The sequence below is a fragment of the Akebia trifoliata genome, chromosome 11 (assembly GCF_017979445.1).
Source record: "Akebia trifoliata isolate Shusen 1 chromosome 11, ASM1797944v1, whole genome shotgun sequence".
Classification (NCBI taxonomy): domain Eukaryota; kingdom Viridiplantae; phylum Streptophyta; class Magnoliopsida; order Ranunculales; family Lardizabalaceae; genus Akebia; species Akebia trifoliata.
Window position 1 is genome coordinate 15,658,860 of NC_141385.1, and position 7,322 is coordinate 15,666,181.

Below are 7,322 nucleotides of genomic sequence, written 5' to 3' on the forward strand. Positions count from 1 at the left end.
GTCATCGTAATGATGAAATCACGTGTCTACAGCTTGACGACTCCACTGGGGACTAAAGGCTCTACCCTCGTGTCAACTCGGTCATTTTGAAAGAAAAAAAAAGGTTTCAAATTTTTTTTATTTGCAAGCTAACATTACTTGTTGTATTTGTTGTATTTATTTTTTAGGTAGATTTCTTTTTATTTATTTACTCGTTTGAAAAAAATAATAATAATAATAATAAACCCAATTTTTTACTTTATTTATCCGATTATATGTCCTTTTAAGCATGCATATCATCAAAAAAATGAAAAAAAAATTTCTTTTTTTGGCCCAAGTCAAAAATCAGAGGCAATGTGCCTCAAAATGGGTATAAAAAAATAAAAAATAAAAAAAGTAAAAAAATAAAAAAAAATAAGTCGTTTTTCTTTTTTTTTGGCCGAATGGACAATAGAACTTAAACTATTGTAACTTTCTCGTCTGATCTCCGATTAGCTATTAGTGCATATCGATTTGAGGTAGAACAAAATTTTCTTCCAAATGTGACAAAGTCAGCAACATTTTATCAAGTCAGAATCGATTTTTGAGCTCGTTTACTATCGTTTACGCTAGCATTTCTGTTTGACGTCTCGTCGCGATATAAAATGTGTAGGAAAAAAGAGCATAAAAAAAAATTGGCCCAAGCCAAAAACCAGAGGCAATATGCCTCAAAATGAGCACAAAAAAATTAATTTAAAAATAATAATAATAATAATTTTTTGCTCAGCTTGTTCCTTACGTCAGTCTTGGATACTTTCCTCTTGGAATTTATTTTTTATTTTAAGTTTTAAAGCTTCAAAAGATCAAACAGATCATTTTTTTTAAACTCAGGGCGTACCACTTGTCACTATTTGACTAATCAAAATGAAAATTCAAAGCGATCATCGATTGGACCATAAAAAAATATAAAAATAAAAAGAGAAGTTCTTTTATTATTAGTTCATTCGTTAAAAAAAATGAAGAAAAAAAAAATCGATTGGTTGATGCGTAACCATGAATGTGCTCTCCTTGTGGACTGATTATCTAAAAGGGCATGGTCTCTATAGGTATATTTTAACGTGCCTACATGATTGTAATGTAGATGTAATAGATTTGGTACTCTTTGAGTTATGTGGTATCCATGTAGAAATGATTTGATCTGGCCAACGGGCCCACTCATCTGGAAAATGCCCCGGGCACACCCTATCCTATTTGCACACACCACTAGCACGTTTACTTTACTGCATTGCACGCTTGCATGTCCCTAATAGCCAACGTGGCACTAGTGCGTGGTCCGATCTCCTAGGAGATGCGACGTCATTCATGAAAACCACAACTCCAATCACGTACCGTATGGTATATAAAACTGGGGCATCAATACCGTTTGATCGAGTGATTCTGAAAGGTATATTGATACACCCGACCTGAACCTTTGTCCTATTGTAAGCCGCACGGTCACATGTCCCGATTGCCAACGTAGTACTAGTACGTGGTCGGTCCCCTCGCGGGATGCGAAAACCATTTATGAAAGGTACAACTCTTGACTCGTACCCGTAGGTATATAAAAGATAATCCAAGCACATCAATTGCACTTCTTAATCAAAACCAGTGCCTAAGCAAGATCCTGCCCCGCTGTACCCTACTGTACAAGGGGGATAGACTACGTCTATTCTAGACGAGAGGTACTTAAGTGGGCCCTTGCTTAGCATCGTGCGCCACCTCTCAACTGGGGATCAAACTAGCTGTTTTTGACTTCAGAGAAGCGAATTGAAGTTTTAGATTATCACCTATACGGTATATCAAACCAAGTCACCACGTACCATCTGATTGAGTACGCTTGAGAGGTATATAGGTGTGCTTGGGCAAGGGTGGCCAGATAAAAATGCATTGCACGTTGTAAGCTTAGAGTCTAGAAACCTTCCCTTTAAGTTACGACTCGAACTTATCATGGGTGTTCCCGGGTTGTTCATTGAATGGAACCTGATGATTGATGTATGTGAATGATGTGAATGATGAGATCAGAGTTTATGATTGTCCTCAAGGATCAAAATTTTGTTTTCAGAAATTAAAATGGATGCACCGACCCAATAAAGAGTCCATTTCTTGCAAAAATTCAATAATGACCCAATCTATCTCGATCCAATAATCATGATAGGCTGGGCCATTTAAATCAAAATGGAAATCAAATTTTTAAAAAAGAAAAGTGGTTTACAAAAGAAAAATATTTTCCAGAAAGTAGGTTTTCCAAAAGGAATGTTCTCTAGGAAAAAATATTTTCAAAAAAGAAAAGTGTTTTTAAGAAGGTGTTTTCCATAAGAACAAAAAATTTTCAAAAGAAAAGTAATCTTACATGCACCTTGGAAATGTACTGAACTATTCTTTTGTGACAACTCAGGATGCTAGCTGCAGGCAATAACCCAATCGACCAATTGGTCAAAACAACCATCACGGGGATGCACATCGTCGAGAAATTCAACTTTGGAAAATTCATGTTAAGAGGTGACATGTACTTCCATGAGTTTGAGATAGATTGGAACCTTTTGTGCACTATGGCTAAGCGTTGGAACCCTTATCTTCACATCTTTCACATTGGGCATATGCACTTGTATCCTACTCATGAAAACTATTGTGGCATCATGGGGATTTCTACTTCAGGTCCTCTAGTCAGGCCTTCATTGAAGACAGGATATTCTGGTGACCTCGCCACAGGCCTAACCATTTCAAAAGAAGAAGCCAAGGCCTTAGTCTGTAACGAGAGATTGGATTTAGTACCCTTATTGAGTCCATACCACTCCCGCAGTCATCCCATCAATGTAAAGCCAGAAGCTTTGAGAGCCACTAGAGACTATCGATTGTGTTTAGGAATCTTAGCCCAATACATACTGACCTCCAAAAGTGAGGGTCAAACTGTTCCTGAGTCTTTCATAGACATAGCTTCCCAGCACTCTAGAAAAGCCAACCCTGTACCTCTCATTCTAGCTGAAACCTTCTCAGGTTTGGATGTCATAAAAAATAGTGAGGGAAGTGATTTCAAAGGAAGCCCTCAGCTACTTTATATGTGGCTTTGCGATCGTCTTAAAATTGTGGACATTCCTTCAACCCTCGAGTATAGGCCAGAGCACTTTTCTAAGAGAAACATGTTAGTGCGTCACAACTCAATTAACGCTTGGAGTAAATGGTTGGATTCTCGCCTTGCCCGTCATATTGGTTTGAGATGCCCTTGGTGGATGACGGACTACCCTGTTCTAGGTACTAAAGGATCCTATTATGTCTGTTTGATTGGACTAGAGGAGACATCTTTTTACCAACCTGCCTTGATCCTAGAATAGTACGGAGTACCTATAGAGTTTTCGCTACGTCAACACAAATAATTCTTTTCTCCCGAACCATTGAGTGAAAAGTTAGTGCATCTCATTGAGAAGGCTTGGAACAAGTGCACCTTAGGGTATCCAGATGGACCAGCAGAGTTCAAGGAGCTAGCTGTTAAAACCAAGAGAAGCAAGCCTAATTGTCCTAGCAATCCTGATGACGACCAAAATAAATCTAAGCGTCCATGTAAAAAAGTCTAAGTCAGAGTTATTGAAAGCTGTTATTCAATGAAAATCCTATTTGTCAAACAATTTTCAATAGTTAAATAAAATTTCTTTTAGTTTCTTTATGGATAATCATTGCATAAATGAATTATTTAATGGGTTGGTGTACAAAATTCAAAATGTAATCTTCCTTTTCAAAATGTCTTACCGACTCCATGTCGGTGCCAGCCCCGTGCTGATGAAATTTCATTTTCAAAATATTTTACCGACTCAATGTCGATACCAGCTCCGTGTTGATGAAATCTTTTTAATTTTACTGACTCAGTATCGATGCCAGTTCCGTGCTGATGTAATCATTTTTAAATTTTATCGACTCCGTGTCGATGCCAGCTCCGTGCTGATGAAATCGTTTTTAAATTTTACCGACTCCGTGTCGATGCCAGCTCCGTGCTGATGAAATCATTTTTTAATTTTATCGACTCCGTGTCTATGCCAGCTCCGTGCTGATGAAATCGTTTTTAAATTTTACCGACTCTGTGTCGATGCCAGCTCCATGCTGATGAAATTGTTTTTTAATTTTACCGACTCCGTGTCGATGCCAGCTCCGTGCTGATGAAATCGTTTTTAAATTTTACCGACTCCGTGTCGATGCTAGCTCCATGCTGATGAAATCATTTTTAAATTTTACCGACTCCGTGTCGATGCCAGCTCCGTGCTAATGAAATCGTTTTTAAATTTTACCGACTCCGTGTCGATGCCAGCTCCGGCTGATGTAATTCTTTTTCAAAATCTCTTTTACTGGCTTCGTGTCAATGCCAGCTCCGTGCTGATGTAATCATTTTTAATTTTATCGACTCCGTGTCGATGCCAGCTCCGTGCTGATGAAATCATTTTTAAAATTTTACCGACTCCGTGTCGATGCTAGCTCCGTGCTGATGAAATCGTCTTTAAATTTTACCGACTCCGTGTCGATGCCAGCTCCGACTGATGTAATTCTTTGTTTAAGATGTTTTGCCAGTCTCATGTTGATGCCAACTTCGCGTTAATATCGACTCTGAGCTGAATAACTCTTTTCTTTAAAAATTGTTTACTTTAAAATAAATAACTTTACCCGACTTAATAAAACTCATGCATTTTTCTTTTTGTAAACAAGATAGTAATGCTTGATCTTCTGTACCCAAAGGTGGCCAAACGAAAGAAATATAAACAACCAGAGGAACCTCCGTATTTTCTCAGATCTTCCACCATCATCATGAGTTCTTCCGAACCAGCACAACCCCCAGTAGTGGAAACGTCAGGTATTGATCCACAAATAGCAGCACTATTGAAAATAATTGAGAGGCAAGAAAAAATGATAAGTATTGTGTTAGCCAACGCCAGCATCATGCAAGCCCAAACAAAACAGCAACATTCGTCCGGATCAAATCAGGATTTACCCGAACAACCTCCACAGGGACCACAGACCACTATACCTCCTGCAGTGCCTGAATACCAGGGGCCCCCGCTCTATATTCCACATAATCGACCACCTCCTGTGGTCATTCCTGATGACGAATGCGAGTATAGGGCCACAGAGGCCAAGAGTGCCACAGATGAAAAATTGGCTCAGCAAATCGAGTCTCTGTAGGAAGAAATGAGGAGGATGAAGGGCATCAACACTATGAGTGGAACTCGGTTCAAGGACCTTTGTTTCTATCCCAATGCTCAATTACCGGCCAAGTTCAAATGTCCAGAATTTGAAAAATACAATGAGGTAGGGTGTCCGCTGTCACATCTAAAGTTGTACTGTGGGTCTATGTGCTAATATGGCGAGGACGACAGGCTGTTGGTACAATTATTCCAAAGAAGTTTAACGGGGCCGACCCTCAAGTGGTTCTCCGGATTGGACCATACACTAATCAAGAATTGGCAGGACCTAGCTGAAATGTTCTGGCACAACTATCGATTCAATACGGATGTGGGACTGGATCGAAACGACATGGCTAAAATGGTGAGAAAACAGAGGGAAACAGTAAAAGAGTATGCCCAGATATGGCGGGAATCTGCTTCACAAGTGAGGCCTGTAATGACTTAACAAGAGATGAACACCACGTTCATCTCAACACTAGGGCATGCCTTTTATACTCATCTGGTAGGACACACTATAGGCACCTTCTCAAATTTAGTTCAAGTGGCAGACCGGGTCGAGAACGGGATCCGAATTGGTTTAATATTTGACTTCACAGCCCTAAGTGCAGCAGCAGGGACATCGACATAGAAGAAGTTAGTGTCTTTTGTCAAAAAGAAAGAGGAAACTCAAATCGATAATGTACAACCCAGCCAACCTCTTTTCATTCAGGCACCAGTTCAGAGGTCGCAGGCACCACAAGTCCCTTGGGTGCCAGTACCTCGAGCTGCTTGGGTTCCAACACTGCAGGATCCTTTTCAGACAGTTCCTCCGCAAGCACAACCAGCACCACAGTATGGGCAAAATCAACAAGTACGGCCCAACAGGGTAAACAGAGTATTCACCAGACTGCCTATGACGTTGACAGAATTACTTCTGCTCTTGCTTAGGGGAGAGTACCTCACAAAACGACCACCAAATCCAGAGACTGCGAAAGGACCAGGGTATAACCCCAGCTTATTTTGTGAATTTCATATGGGTGCACCGGGACACTCCACAGATCAATGCTGGTAGCTCAAACATCAAGTACAAAATTTGATCAATAAGAAAGCCCTCATCCTGGATGGACCTGCCAACCTGCCCCAACAACAGAATATCAATCAAAACCCCCTACCTACTCACAATGGAGAGGGGATTAGGCACAGGGTAAATGTCATCTACGGAGAACTCGACTTCAATCCCTCAGATTTGATAGCGCCTATCGAAGCAAAAATCAGGGTCCACTTAACAAAGGAATCAAAAGCACCTGCGATTAACACAGTCAACCACCACACAACAAACTCATCCCAAAATTCACTACCACCTCTCAGATTGTCTGACCTCACCATCCACCCCACTCATCAAAATATTACTACCCGACCACCTTTAGTTATACCTTACGGATCACCAAGCCATCAAAATTCAATCCGACCTCCTCTTATTATACCTTAACACTATCAACTTCTCAGGGATCAACCCGACCCCCCCTTCATATACCATACACTTCACCCTCACGTCCACCGCTCGTCATTCCATACACGTCATCAACTTCTCAAGCAACTCCTCCTATCATTACCATATCCAAATCATCACCACCACCCCTCATTCTCAGTGTAAAACCTGACCCACCTCCAATGACCATCCACTCACCTAAACCATTCCCTTATAGTTCCGACCAAGCAATTCCTTGGAGCTACGAGACCACAATCATGACAACTTCAGGAGTTGAGACCATGAAGAAAGCGATGGTGGCTGATATCGGTCATATGACAAGGGCAGGACGATACAAAAAAAATATCAAAAAAGGGGATAAGCATCAGGGAAGAGACTGAAGAAACAACAAAAGGCATGAAAGATGAAGAGAAAAGAAAAGTAAAAGGAAATGACAAAATAAGCGAGAGTGACCGGAAAGAAGATAAGGTGAAGGTGTCAGATAAGGAGGCTGCAGATTTCATTAAGCTCGTTCGCAAGAGTGAGCATAATATAGTGGACCAATTAAACAAACAGCTAGCTCAAATCAGTATTTTGGGTTTGATGCAAAAGTCAGAAGAACACCAAGAGGCATTACTGAGAGTTTTAGAAAAATCGCATGTACCTGCAACCACTTCGCCAGCACAGTTAGAACAGACAGTTGGCCAGATATTGGC